The sequence below is a fragment of the Sinocyclocheilus rhinocerous genome, unplaced genomic scaffold (assembly GCF_001515625.1).
Source record: "Sinocyclocheilus rhinocerous isolate Xijiao unplaced genomic scaffold, SAMN03320098_v1.1 scaffold3268, whole genome shotgun sequence".
Lineage (NCBI taxonomy): Eukaryota > Metazoa > Chordata > Actinopteri > Cypriniformes > Cyprinidae > Sinocyclocheilus > Sinocyclocheilus rhinocerous.
The window spans coordinates 233,971-249,758 of NW_015626712.1; positions in this window are offsets into that span (position 1 = coordinate 233,971).

The following is a 15,788-nucleotide window of genomic DNA, read 5'->3' on the forward strand; positions in this document are numbered from 1 at the left end:
TGTGCATGGTCCTTCTTGGGTCTTTCACAAAAACGAGTGAGCGCCATTTAAAAGAATTAAAATAGGCCCTATATAATATGCACTGTTGCTTAGTATTAAAATTATAGTTTCAGATGCATGATATTTGTAGGGCCCTATGAAATCCATTTTATTTTTCCAAAATTTGCCTAAGTTTTATTTTTTCCAAAATCTTTTTTTCAGTTTTAATTTTTCTGGATTCTTTTTTTTTTGTTTGTTTGTTTACATTTTTCTGGATGATTATATTAAATTTTAACAAAAAATATGTCTAATTAATTAAAATCATGAAACTTGTTTAATTTAACAGCAATTTAGGCCTATTAAAAGTTTAACAAAAATTACATTCTTATGGCCCAAATTCTGCGCTTTCCATTTTAATTTTTCTGTATTCCATTTTAATGTTGTCGTGGTAATGAACACCACAGCAACCACTTGTGCGTCCGCACTGAACGCTCATCTCGCATATAAAAAGCATTTTAGGGGGCCCAAGGCGGTCGCCTACCTTTGCCTAATGGTTAAGTCCGCCTCTGACCAGAGCTGAATGTGGATGTGGGGCACCCTATGATTTGCACACCTCTCCGAAGGGAGAAGAAGTTCATCGGCTTTGGTTAAAAGCCTTAAACTTAAAGAAACCACCGAAATTTCCGTACGTTTGCTCTTTCCACTTCGTTGATGGCAGACCCACGGAAAACCATCCATTCCCCGAGAAATTATGCTCCAGTGAAGACTCCGAGGCGACGTCTCGTCAGGATATATCCACAAACAGGTAAGTTACAGCTTCTTGTTAAGTTACGTGCTCTAACATAATACATTGTTTAAACTATTTCTTTATCGATGACACTCCTATTGAGCATGAATAATATTTAGTGCTAAGCTGAAGTTGTTGATAACAGAAGAAAACTGTTACAAGAAAGCGCTTGGAGGGATAGCTAAAATTAAAATTCTGTCATTTACTTACTCTCGAGTTGTTCCAAACCTGTGTTCTTTTTGCTGCTGAACACAAAGGAAGATATTTCGAAGAATGTTTGTAACCAAGCAAATCTTGGGTCCCATTCACTTCCATAGTAGTAAGAAATAATACTATGGAAGTGAATGGGATCCAAGAATAGTTTGTATATTAACATTATTCCAAATATCCTCCTTTGTGTTCAGTAGAACAAATAAATGTATACAGGTTTAGAACAACTCGAGGTTGAGTAAATGATGAAAATGTTAATTTTTGGGTGAACTATCCCTTAAAGGTACTGTGATTGTGTTGAATAAAAATACCACTGTACTGCGACTGGAACACCATGGTGCATGTACAAAATACTTTTGTGACTTTTTTGTCATACTTTTTGTAAATAGGGGGTGGAGAATTTATCAGTTTCTCCTGAGCATCTGACTGACTTCAGTGTAGTGTTTTGCAGATGATGAGCAAGGTGACCATGAGACCGAACAAACGGAGCCATTGCAGCTGCCCCTTCAGTACAGTGATGCCTGCAGTGGGAGGTCCAGGCATTGACAGACCACACTTATGCCTCAGGGGATAAAATAATGTTACACAAGGCAACACAGTTCCACAGTGAAGATCCCTTAGCCCTTGCCATTCTTAATAATGACGTTAGCTCTTTATTGTACACTGGCTTCACCCTTAGTGTCTTTAAAGAACATGTTAAATTCTGCACTTCCAATTTTAAGATGCAAATAATGGATCAAATTCTGATGACCATGATGAAGCTGAAGTTGAATTTCCTTCAAGGAGATCTTGCTGAACGCTTTGATGTGTCCCAGAGTGTAGGAAGCCGAATTCTCTCCTACTGCATTGATACAATGGAGGAGCACATGAGAGTCTACATTCCATGGCTTTTTATATGAAATTTAGAATGGTGTAGTAATTTTGGCTACATTGTGTAGTTGTTTGGAATTATTCCGTGTGACCATTAAATATACTGTTATTACACAAATATTTTCAAGATCTTATATTACTTCTTTCACCTTATATTTCCCCCCCCCCACTGAAAATGATAGTTTAGCAATGCTAGGTAAATAATCGTCAATTTGTCACTTTTTCAAAACTCATGGAACAAATGGAAAACATTCTGAATAGGGGTGTCAAAAGATTAATTGCATCCAAAATAAAAAGTTATATAAATAATATATATATAAGAAGTACACGCATATACTGTATTTTAGTTATAACGTCGTGGGTTCAATTCCCAGGGAACACGCATACTGGTAAAAAATTTAGCCTGAATGGACTAAGTCACTTTGGATAAAAGCGTCTGCTAAATGCGTAAATTAAATTAAATTAAATTAACTTTTATTTTGGATGCAATTAATCAGCCCTAATTCTGCACTGTATAGTAATCAGTTTACGGATAAGGACAAAAAAAATATTTAATTACTACTTTAAAGCCATCAACAAGTGCTTTCACAGATTAAAGAGAAAAAGGAGACATTAGTCATTTACCAGTTACCTAATCCTCAATGCAATCACATAAGAGTACTGGGATTCACGTCTGCTTTTAAAAACACGAATTCGCTTTCTGTTTCATGTACCAGCACTCGACCGACTTTCCCGCTGTGCAGGTACTGATATGCCTCAGTGCTTCGAGTATATCCGCATCGAAGACCCGTCTACTCCAAGCGACAAAACAAAATAATTAAAAAGTTATGAAGTTATGGCAGACCACTTCTTCATTTCATCCTCCCACTGTGTTATACACCGCGGGTGTGGTAAATATTTACCATCACGGTGTTTAATAGTGTTCTGTGTGTGCTCCCACCACATCGCTCCAACGCTTCTTACCTACCGGCTAGCGAAACGGAAGTCTAACACATTATAAGGAAGTACGTCATCGTATTTACTTCCGCGTTGCAAAATAAGGTGGATAATGCGTTGCTAATGACAACAGTCATTATAAAGAAGGAAATGCAGCAGAACAGAATCGATATTCCAGTAGTTTAGTCATCTGACCCAACCAACTTATTTTGTTCATTTAAAATGTGTGTGATTTATTATTATTTATTATTATTATTATTGATAATATAATTGATGATAATGACAATAATAATTAATACTAATATTGGTTATACACACACATGCATAAGTGAGTAAATATTATTATTATTATTATTAATGATTATGCATTTGCTATTCCCTTGTTTACAGAGTGGGCGTGCAGCAGGCAAACCCAGTGGTGCTTCTGGTCCCTCGACTCCCTCCTCATCTACAGTTGTGACACAGACACTTGAACAAGCATTTTAAAGGCAGACTGCTTATTGCACCCACATCAAAAAATGCTCAAGACCTCACTGCAGCTATTTCATATTTCATTGCAAAGGACATAATGCCATTTCAAATTGTTGAGAGGCCTGGTTTTCAGAGGTCGATGAAAGTTGCCGTACCACACTACAAAGTGCCATCACTGATTTTTTTTTTCCAAAACTGAAATACCAAACCTGTACAACCAGGTCAAAGCTGATGTTGTAACAAATTTAACTCAAGGAACATGGTTTGATGCAACTACTGACCGACCTCTGGACTAGTGAAAGCGGTGGTCGTCACTCTCCATTACCTCACACCAGACTGGCAACTGGAGTCAAACTGCCTCGAAACTCAGTTCTTGCCGGAAGATCACTCAGCTCACAACATCAGCGGGTTTTTTGAGAATATGCTGGAAGAATGGGGGATCAACAAAAAAAGACCTGGTCTGCATGACCACAGACAAGTTGTCCAAATGAAGTTCTTAGCAATGCATATTAATAATCAAAAATTAAGTTTTGATATATTTACGGTAGGAAATTTACAAAATATCTTAATGGAACATGATCTTTACTTAATATCCTAATGATTTTTGGCATAAAAGAAAAATCTATAATTTTGACCCATACAATGTATTTTTGGCTATTGCTACAAATATACCCCAGTGACTTAAGACTGCTTTTGTGCTCCAGGGTCACATATAAGGATGCGTTCATTAAAGCAAATCAGTTATTACTAAATGTGTTCAACATTACCTGTGAAGGGTTGAACCTCCTTGGCAGCTTCTTTAAGATCAGCATTGGGAGCTTCGAGTTCGAGTTCCCTGTTAATTCTAGCAGCTTTCTGACGGAATTGGCTAGAATTTGATTCTGAGATTTAAAAATATGCCATGATGAACCACAGAAAGAGAGGCTAATATGTGTAAATGAACGACGGATTACAGTTTGGAGAAATAGGAAAGGAAAAGCTGAGAGAGAGAGACCCTTTACAAGAGATGGTTTCTTAAAAGAGCTGGAGTATGTGATCTGACGTAACTGCGAGACAGAAAAAAATATTGAATTACAATTAATTCACAAAAACATATTAAAGGTGTGGCAAGCCAGATAGCAAGGTGACAGTGGGCCTCATTTATCAATCTAACGTAGAAACGAGCGCAGATCAGAATCAGAATCAGAATTAGCTTTATTGCCAGGTATGTTTACACATACGAGGAATATGTTTTCGTGACAGAAGCTTCCACAGTGTAACAGAATGACAGTGACAGAACAAAAAACACAGATAATAAAAAATAAGAAGAGACACAGATGAACATGTTTCTATCCAGGAGAAAGGTTTAAAAGCTAATGCTGCTAATCTTGCATTTCAGGTGGCTTAAATCAAGCACACACAGTTTCATTTGTTTCACTTATTTATTCTCTTTCAGATCTGTCAGAGGCAAGTACCAGCAGTAGGCCTACTCAGCCCCCACAAACCAGCCTGGAGCCTGCCACACAAAGCCAGGCAACCTCGAGCTGTGAACCAGTGCGTGTGTCTTCCACCCTCCAAACTGTTCCAAGACCACGACCCTGGGTTCTGACAGCTGAGGTTCTGGGGAAACAAACTGAAATATGTCAGGCGATCACTGAAATCAATCGCTCAGTTCTAGCAATAAACGATACATTAAAACAGATAAATGAAAACCTGAAACGAACGTCGCACAAATAATAATAATAATACAAATTAATAATTAAAGCATGTGTGTTGTGTTTTCATTACAATGCATAGGCTACTTGTCAAACAATTGCATTTTAGAAGCGATAAATGAGTTCTTGACGTCTTTGTAAATGCCCTCATAGGAGGTTGTGCTGGCCACGGCTCTCTGGGCATACGTTCCTCTTGCAGCATCTGAACATCAAATGGCACCCCGTTACTCTGAGCGATGTTGTGCAAAACCCCACAAGCAAGGATGATGTCGCAGACTTTCTGCGGAGTGTACAGTAGCGTCCCCCCCCCAGTCCCCTTTTGGAAGACCAAACACAGTAGTTTCGCTTTCACAACGAAACACAGTGGGCCTCATTTATCAATCGAACGTAGAAACGAGCGCAGATCCGAGCGCACAAATCAGCTTACGACAACGTTCACGTGTGATTCATCAAACATTCGTATGCCGCCAATCTCATCGTACGAATGATCGCACCTTGATAAATCCGGCGGCTGAAATCGATCGTAATTTACTGTAAATTCAGGATAGTGATGCCTCACCCCTAGATTTTGCGACATGGAGAAACGTAATCCGGCCAAAAAGAGGAATTTTTCCGATGTAGAAATTGAAACTTTAACCTCGCAAGTTCAGTCCAACCAACTTGTATTGTTTGGCAGCTTGAAAAGCGGAGTGAAAGGAAGCCGAAAAAATGCAGTTTGGAGAGAAATAACTGCTGCGGTCAATAGCGTTGGCGTAGTGAACCTGAGCTGAGGTTTGGATTTTTTTTTTTTATTGGACATTTATTGCATATTTATATTTTGTGAATATCACCGCAAGTATTTAAAAAAAAACTATTGTATCACTATTTTTTACACTGAAAGTATTGTTGTTGCTTTTAAAATATACACTTTGGTTGTATAATGCATTTAATTTAAACAAAATTAATCTGACTTCAGTCTTAAAGAACTTCTGTTAAGTTGAGTTACAGTACATTAATGTGTTCATGTAAAAACAAATGTAGATAAATTACTGCTCATTTTTGCGGTGCAATTGTAAAATGTTGTTGATACAGTTTTCTTCATTTAGGTGAAGAAAAAATGGTCCGACCCTAAGCTTGCGACCAAAAAGCGTATTGCGGCCCTAAAACGCACCACCACGCAGACTGGAGGAGGCCAGCCAGACCCTAGCCTTGTTCTGACTCCGATTGAAGAGCGCGTGGCCGCGCTCATCGGGTCTGCCTCAATCGCGGGAATAAGTGGCAGAAGAGACACAGATGAACATGTTTCAATCCAGGAGAAAGGTTTAAAAGCTAATGCTGCTAATCTTGCATTTCAGGTGGCTTAAATCAAGCACACACAGTTTCATTTGTTTCACTTATTTATTCTCTTTCAGATCTGTCAGAGGCAAGTACCAGCTGTAGGCCTACTCAGCCCCCACAAACCAGCCTGGAGCCTGCCACACAAAGCCAGGCAACCTCGAGCTGTGAACCAGTGCGCGTGTCTTCCACCCTCCAAACTGTTCCAAGACCACGACACTGGGTTCTGAGAGCTGAGGTTCTGGGGAAACAAACTGAAATATGTCAGGCGATCACTGAAATCAATCGCTCAGTTCTAGCAATAAACGATACATTAAAACAGATAAATGAAAACCTGAAACGAACGTCGCACAAATAATAATAATTAAAAATAAATAATTAAAGCACGTGTGTTGTGTTTTCATTACGATGCATAGGCTACTTGTCAAACAATTGCATTTTAGAAGCGATAAATGAGTTCTTGACGTCTTTGTAATGCCCTCATAGGAGGTTGTGCTGGCCACGGCTCTCTGGGCATATGTTCCTCTTGCAGCATCTCGACATCAAATGGCACCCCGTTACTCTGAGCGATGTTGTGCAAAACCCCACAAGCAAGGATGATGTCGCAGACTTTCTGCGGAGTGTACAGTAGCGTCCCCCCCCCCCGCTGACCCAAGACAGAGATAGTTTGGCATCACAAATTATTTGCACGTTTATTGAGTGATAATTTTTGCGATTGATGAACGCATAGTCATTCATGGATGGTGCCTTTAGCCGCACATGAGTACAGTCAATTACACCAACCACATTAGGAAACCCAGCAATCTCATAAAATTCTCTCTTAATGACAGACTGCTGACCATCATCATAGGGAAATTGTATATACCGGCGAGAAAGTGACTTAATAGCTGCCAACACTGCTGGCATAGTTCTGCTAAATGTTGGCTGTGAAATCCCAGATCTATCACCTATCTCCCGCTGAAAGGTCCCGGTGGCCAAAAACCCCAAAGTTGAGAGCACCATCACAGGCACAGGAATGGCATGTGAACGCTGGGTTTCTTTCCTTAACTGAGGTTCCAGATCGTGGCACAATTGTACAAGGAGATGCCTTGGGAGACGAAAGCGACTTAGAAGCCACTCATCACTCTCCATAAAAAGATCCCTGCGGTCCAGAAAAACCCTCTCATGTCTTAGGGGCACATAAAGGTCCTCTAACAGAGCCAGATCTGCCATTGCCGATGTTTGATGACAGTCAAAACATGTTGTTTAAATAGGTGACAGAATTAGCATATAACCTATCACCTTGCAAATAGGTAAACTTACCCATTGCTTGTAAGTATATTGATTATTGTAGTTAAAATGTTTTACTTTTAATCGTGCATTTTAATTGTCGTAAATTATCTCAGAAGTTGCCTAAAATATCCTGAAAGTAATTTTTTTTTTACACCAAAGCACCCGTTCACTTTGCAATTTCAAACAATTAAATGATCATATAAATAGGCCTATTTAATAGAAAAGAACTACTTTATTCATGTAATGAAAATAAGAAATCGCATCGAAATTCATTTTTACATTTGTTATACTAAACGAAAAAAAAACGTAATCTTTCTATTTGTCAGCATTCATTTCAGTTATCAAAAGGGTAAAGCGTACACGGACCTTCACCCTATGTCAAAACTTGCGTACACGAGCTCAGACCTGACGTGAGATTTGATCGTAGCCACCGCTCACGTCCATATTGATAAATTCCAAGTTTTGCGTTGAAACGAGCGTACGCCCAATTTTCTCTCGTACGTTCGTTTCGTAAATGAGGCCCAGTGATTCAATGTTGAAATTCCATCAGAATCATCATTTTGGTTGAGGTTGAAAATTCAGTGCTAAATAATATTGGATCAGTGTTGATAATTCAATGCTTTTCGGTGTTGAAACGACAAATATTGAATCAATGTTGATTTTTGGTCTGTATTTCCCTCCTGGTGGAATGTAGACTGTCAATACCTCATTCAACACTTTAATGCAAATCCAAATAAATTTGGTACATTTTTGTGAAATGTAGTGAGCACATGCTCATCAGAGGATGAATCCTGTTAATTTTGTGAACTCATCACCATTAGCACCAAAAAATAAAAAGATAAAAAATCTGCCTGCTGAGTGTGTGGATTAACAAAAAAACTGTGACCAGTGAGATGAACCAGCTGGACATTATTATTATTAGTAATAGTGGTGGTGGTGGTGGTAGTAGTAGTAATGTTTTTAGTAATTAATGGTTTCATTACCTTTTTTGAAATCCTTTTAATTCTTGTGGTCATCCAGTTATATCATTAACTTGAAATAAATATTTTTTAACTATAATTATTATTTATAGTATTTATTATTTATATATTCTTCATAATTATAATTTTTTAAATCATGTATAATTTACATACATTTAACGAATTACCTAAAGAATACATGTTAGTTTTTCTGAAATGCTAAAACACTAAACCCCCATCTCTGAAGCAAATTCTCACTAGCTTAAACCAATTTGTCGATTAAAGCATTCTTTCTGCTAAACCTTAAACACGTTCAGGCAGTTAGGGTACAAAATATGAGCCGGTTCAGAGCACAAGTGGCACAGGTGACTGAATGATGATACGAACAATAGATGGAAACAAGCTGAGGAGAGGAGGAAGGGTACATGTAAGAAGTGGAGGACGAGGAGAGAAAGAGGAAGGTTTAGAGCAGTGGTCTCAAACTCAATTCCTGGAGGGCCACAGCTCTGCAGAGTTTAGCTCCAACCAACTCCCAATCACACCTGCTTGGAAGTTTCTAGTGATCCTGAAGACCTTGATTAGCTGGATCAAACGTGCTTGATTAGGGTTGGAGCAAAACTGTGCAGAGCTGTGGCCCTTCAGGAATTGAGTTTGAGACCACTGATTTAGAGCCTTCAGTCTGACACTTTTATGGTCTATGCAGTCATTTGGTCAGGTGGGAATACTGGTACACCATTATGATAAAACTAGACAAGGGTGGAACTGAAATCACTTTTGAGTGTACTGTAACATGCTATTCATTTAGAGTTTTATTTGACCTTTTTGGCCTTTGCAGTTGGACTGCAGTATTTTTTGCAGTATCCATGTGCTGAATATATACATTCAGTACTATTCAATATTCAGCACAATACTATTCTTGCAGTACATGTAGGCCTATACAATATATTCTTACGTAGAATGCAATTACTATACTTTTTTACAGAATTGCAAAATTGTTTACTCAATACAATATACTTTTTTTCTGTAATGTTCTGGATGCTGTTCTCCATTTTTCTCTGTAGTGTCTAATGAATGCTCTGTAGTGTTTATTTTATTGACTCATATGTGTGTGTGATCTGAGAGCACGGTTTTATTTTGAGTGCAAGTGAAATGGTTTTGCAGTGATTGTTTGATTTTGATGGAAGAGTCTCAGGTTTCGTGAATTTAGTTTGAGTATTTGGATTTGGGTTTAAGGTTTTGAGAAAATGAGTGATGGTTTCAAGAAATGTGTTTTAGCAATTTAGAAAAACTGTAATAGCGAGAATTCAGAAGGTTTCTTCATGCGCCTCAATCCAGTCCATTAGGTGGCAGTAATGTAACTTCAAGCTGGCAACCGCCAATCAAATCAAAGCGCGCCATAACAGATTTCAAATGCGCAACAGACAGAGACGAGGCCTAAGGGCAGCGACAAAGTAGTTTTTAGAGGTAAGTAATAAAATATTACTATAAATAAAAGCGGCATAAAATATAACGCCAAGAAATAATAATAATTTTTAAAAATCTGTGTACTTTCTTCACAGAGAGTTCCCTTTATTTGATGACAGTTGACGGATGTACTTTCCTTAATATATTACATTCCGGTTTGTTTTTCCACCAAACCATAACATATATGATCGTGAGAGTGTAATGTTTCTATCTGAACACTGCGTGTGACAGCACGAGCAGGCTGATCACGATTTTGACTTTTTTTTCCTGAAAAAAACATTGAAAATATTAATATGTAATAAATATTTGTACAAAAATGATTCTTCGTGCTCCTACTTTGAGTTTGATAATGAGGTAAAACCCAGCATTGTTTGATTTTATGTAATTTTTATGTTATGTGGCCAGTTTAATAGATTACTTTTGTTTTACTTTACACCTTTGACACACCTCAAGTCATTACGTCACAAAACTAATTACAAGCAATGTTTGGTTGACCAAATGGCATGTTTTTCACCCTTCATTTTTGCCTTTTTGTAGGCCCATCAGAGGGATATTTCCCAGGTTTGCTTGCATACGGTAAGAATGAATTAATGTAAATTGTTACCTGCGACAGGTGTTGAATACTCTTTATTTTTACTTTGTTTTTTAAATCTAGGTCAGAGGATGCCCTTACAGAAAAGTCACATGAATTTCACATATTTTTCACATGTGATCACATGTGGACACACGTGACCACGTGTGGACAACATGTGAAGTTCATGTGAACAACCTATCACCACATGTGGATAACGTGGTGATCACACGTGGACACCATGTCACATGTTGCAACACGTAGCACATGTGGAAAAGATGTTACCATAGGTTATAACATGTGGAGCACATGTGTAACATGAAACCCATTCCAACATCACATCATACTGCATTATTTGCAGCTTCACTATAATATTTTCAGCAAGTGGGTAATGTCAAACCCAAAGTTTCCACAAAACATATACATGAATAGCCTACATATGGAAACTGTATAAAAGCACAAATGAAAGTTTTTTTTTATTTTTTTTTTTTTACAAATCTTTATTTAAATGACCTATTGTATACAGTCTTAAAAACTGCATGTTCAGAATTGCAAGATTGCAACATTCACATTAAAAACAGGCATTCATGTGTGTATGTGTGTAGATCTTCGCATAGCCCACTGCCCTACAGATCTCTTTTTTTGTCAACCTCAACATATACAGGATTCTTGGTGTTACTGTTACATTTCATACTTTACAAAACAAACCAAAAAAAAAAACAGTTAACATTTTATGTCAACAAATGAATGAGTTATTGACCAAAGTATTGAATACTGACCAGATATACCGTATTGGCCCGAATATAAGACGACCGCGTTTTTTCAGATGTATTTCCAAGAAAAAAACATTGTCTTATATTCGGGTCAATACGGTAGTATGACGTAAAACTATTCACAATTACAGGACTGCAACATACCCACACGAAAAACAGCCATTCTTGTGTTTGTGTAGATCTGTATGTGACTTGTGTTTGTGCAGATGTGTAAGTAACTTGTGTTTGTGTAGAACTGCACTGTATACATCTTGTGTGTTTGTGTAGATGCGTATGTAACTTGTGTTTGTGTAGATCCGCACTGTATGTAATTTGTGTGTTTGTGTATATCTGTGCTGTAATTGACTTGTGTGTGCTTTTGAAGATCTGTATGTAACTTGTATGTGTTTGTGTACATCTGTGCTGTGTGTGTTTGTGTACATCTGTGCTGTGTGTGTTTGTGTAAATTTGCACTGTATGTTGTGCAGATCTGTTTGTGTGTGTGTGTGTGTATAAATGTGTGCTATATGCGATTCATTTGAGAAATACTTGCAATCAGCAATGTACTCTGAGACCATCTTAGAATTCAATCTCGCTCTAAACTGTTTGGCATTAAGCAAACCAAACAACTATTTTCTTGTCTGTATACTACGCATTTTTCTGACAGTTGGCTTATGTCCAGAGCAATTAAATGACCAAATTCAGATGGTATTGACATCGCATGCTTAATCCTGCACCGAGATTCACCATAGTAGCCTTGAAGAAACAATCTTGGTTTGACACGCACTTTCTCACTAGACATAATGCATGTTCACAGCCAGTGTGACTCTCAACATTGGCAAAACAAACTATTTGGCAAACACTGCCATCGGACATCCTGACCAGAGTGTTATCTCTCTTAAGTTTTCTTCTGTAATTAATGCTCAGAAATATCTGTGAGTTAACTACAGCTTTGTGATAAAAGATTGCTTGATCTTTGACAGGGCTTTCAAGAAACTGTTCAACAGCATCCCGTTCATATAAATCAAGAGCTCTAGAACAACCATGACCAAAAAGCACAGTGCCGTTCACTCTTTGTGCATTTTTAGTTGCATTAAAGCCATCCACCACGGTGTCAAACAGCTGCTGTACTCTAGGATGAGCATTCATCATCAGAACCTTGCCAATGCTCTCTACTTTTTTTAGTAAGAGAAAAGATGTTACTATCTGTATAGGTACAGATTGTGTGCCATTGTATAATTTCAATAGAAATCCATTGCACACTTCGAAACTGTATGCACTATAACACCACAGGGGGCCACAGTTTCTGACACTGTCACTAAGATGAAGAAGAATGTGAACATTGTATGTCATATGGGATCTACCATACAAGGTCTCAAAATTGTGCACAAACTCATTTAGGTGTTGAGATGCATAAAAAAGCTCCAGCTGTGTAATGCACGTTGTTTGCAAGACATAAACTGCTTGGCACAAAAAGAGGAAGTGCTCAAAAAATCTGTGGGGAAGAACAGATTTTAAAACAATTGGAGCATAAAGCAAGAGAAAAGCTCGCCATTCTGAGGCTTTCCAATAGGCTCTGGTTAAGATAGATCTTGGCATTCTTGTGATGTTGGATGGAGGTTGAAACTGTTCCTATCTATTTCACTGACTCTGTTTCCTATATACCAGGGCTCTCTATGGTAAGAACTTGTGAGAGGTTTTTTTTCATTTTGTGGGGACTTTTTTTGTTTGTCTTTTTTGAAAGATTCAGAGGAGTCTTTCAGAATCCAATGACTCGTGTGGTGATAGCAAAGGTGAGTATATTCCAAATTCCTGGGAGAAAAGCACAAGGGAAAGCAATGACAGTGACTGCAGCTTGGAGTTATCTTTGGAAAATAAAACTAAGTCATCTATTCTTCAGAGCAGAAGTGAGTCTTCAAGTCAGAGTCGATTTGATTCCATTCAGAGCAGAAGTTTTGAAACAAGTCTTTACTCAGTGGAAAGATTTTCTGAGAGCAGAGAAGATAGAAGCAGAGTGAAAACAGTGCAAACATATAGTAACAAGGACACAAGTGTTTTAATGCAACTCGAAGAAGAGTCATCTGTCTATGTTAATCCAGTTTCAAAAAAGGAGGATGGTTCAAGAATATATAACAAGAAACATCACTGCTTCTATTGTGGAAAAGTAGTTCAGAAAATGTCAAGACACTTGTCGTGTAGACACAGCGATGTGGTTGAGGTTGCAAAGGCGTTAAGTTTGCCAAAGAACTCAAAAGAAAGGCGACGGCAGTTAGATTATATGCGAAACGAGGGGAACTTTGAACATAACACTGAAGTTTTGGAGAGCCGCAAAGGCAAACTCATCCCATGGAAGCAACCACAGAAAAGAACTAAATAACAAGAATGTATGCACTGTGTTTACTGCTATGGGTTGTTCATAAAAAAAAGTGATGCGGTGAAATTTTCAGATCTGCAATATCAAGGGCAACCCATCTAAATGAGGTAAAACAAGAGTTCAGGCATCGTGTGCTTTTGCTGAACTTGCTCCAACTGGATTTAGTGAAGCATACTGGAAGTTCTTAAGTGACATGAATCAAGACAAGGTTGTATTTGCAATTAAAGAAGACCGCTGCATTCTTGAGTATGGTTTCAGACTGTTCAACAAGAATGAGAAGGTTATCAGCCAACACCAATATATTTGACAAAAACAGAGAGCTTGGCAGACTGGTAATGGAAGCAAACAAGTTGACTCACGTGAAGACTATTAAAGAACTCATAAAACCTGAAAAGTACAGTTATGTTGTCAGAACTGCAAGATGCCTAGCTGGACTCAATAATGAAACTGGCAAATATCAATGTCCATCTCTTGCTCACAAAGTTGGACATGGATTGCATGCTTTAGCTATGTTTATCAAGTCAGAATGATTGAAGATGAAAGATCAACAGACTGCCAAAGATGCTGAGAAATTTGCCCTGCTATACCAAGAAAGTTGGACATTTGAAATTGCTAGCCAAGCGCTAACTCAGCTTAACCAGGCCAAGTGGAATTCTCCTCAGATTCTACCATTCACACAGGATTTCCAAAGACTTCATTGCTATTTGTTGGAGAAACAGCAGAAACAATTGAATGTCCTGCAAGAAGAGCCTTCTCCCTTAAGCTGGAAAGAGCTTGCTAAAGTGACTCTGGCACAAGTTATCCTCTTCAACCGTCGTAGAGCAGGAGAGGTATCCCGAATGCCCTTGTCTGTGTACTTGTCCAAGGACACATCAGAAACTCATGAAGATGTTAACCTAGCCCTTACAGCACTTGAGCAGAAGCTTTGCAAACATTTTGCATGGATTGCCATCAGAGAGGAAGGAAAGTCCCTGTTCTCCTTACTCCGATCATGAGGGAATCGCTCAATACTCGGACAGAGTGCGGAAATGCAAATAAGTATCTATTTTCATTCAACACTCCATGTTCTTCTCGCTTCTCAGTCAATTACTTGAGGGGTCCTGATTGCATTAGGTAGTTTGTTAATGAATGTGATGACATCAAACATCCAAAAGTGCTAACCTCATCAAAACTAAGGAAACATTGCTACGCTGTCGACCGTTCTAAATCTCAAGACTACAGAACTTGACCAGTTTTGATTCCAGCGAATACATTTTAAAATCTTGCTAATTACTTATAAAGCCCTGAATGGTTTAGCTCCTCAATACTTGAGCGAGCTCATATCACATTATAGTTCTTCACATCCGCTGCCATCCCAAAACTCTGGCCATTTGATAATACCTAGAATATCAAAATCAACTGCAGGTTGCAGGTTGCAGGTTGCAGATCAGGATTTAGCTCCCAAACTCTGGAACAATCTACCTAACGTTGTTAACCTGGCATACACATAACACACTATCACATTTCTATAATTCAAACCGGAACCGGGAACACTTCCCATAACACCCGATGTACTTGCTACATCGTAAGAAGAATGGCATCTATGCTAATATTAGTCTGTTTCTCTCTTATTCCGAGGTCACCGTAGCCATACGAATCCAGTCTGTATCCAGATCAGATGGTGGATCAGCACCTAGAGATGACCTCTACAGCCCTGAATGTCAGCGGAGACCATGTCAACTAGATGCGGCCCAGAGACAGATCCCCTGTGAAGACCTCGTCACCTCGACAACCATCGGCACAAGACCACGGGAACCAAACGAGTCCTCTGCACAATCTGACCTGTGTTGCAGCCTGGAATTAAACCATGCCATGCTGGTTTCGTCTGGCCAGAGGAGAACTGGCCCCCCGACTGAGCCTGGTTTCTCCCAAGGTTTTTTCTCCATTCTTGCCACTGTTGCCTTTGGCTTGCTTAGTTGGGGACGCTTGACTGATTGCACAGACACTATTGGAAGACAGCTGAACTGGATGATGACATCACTGAATCATCAATGCACTGACTATAGCTGGAAAAAATTACTCTGTTATTGTCTTCTTGCATTATTGACAAACTATTTTCCTGTTTGTAAAGCTGCTGTGACGCAATCAGTATTGTA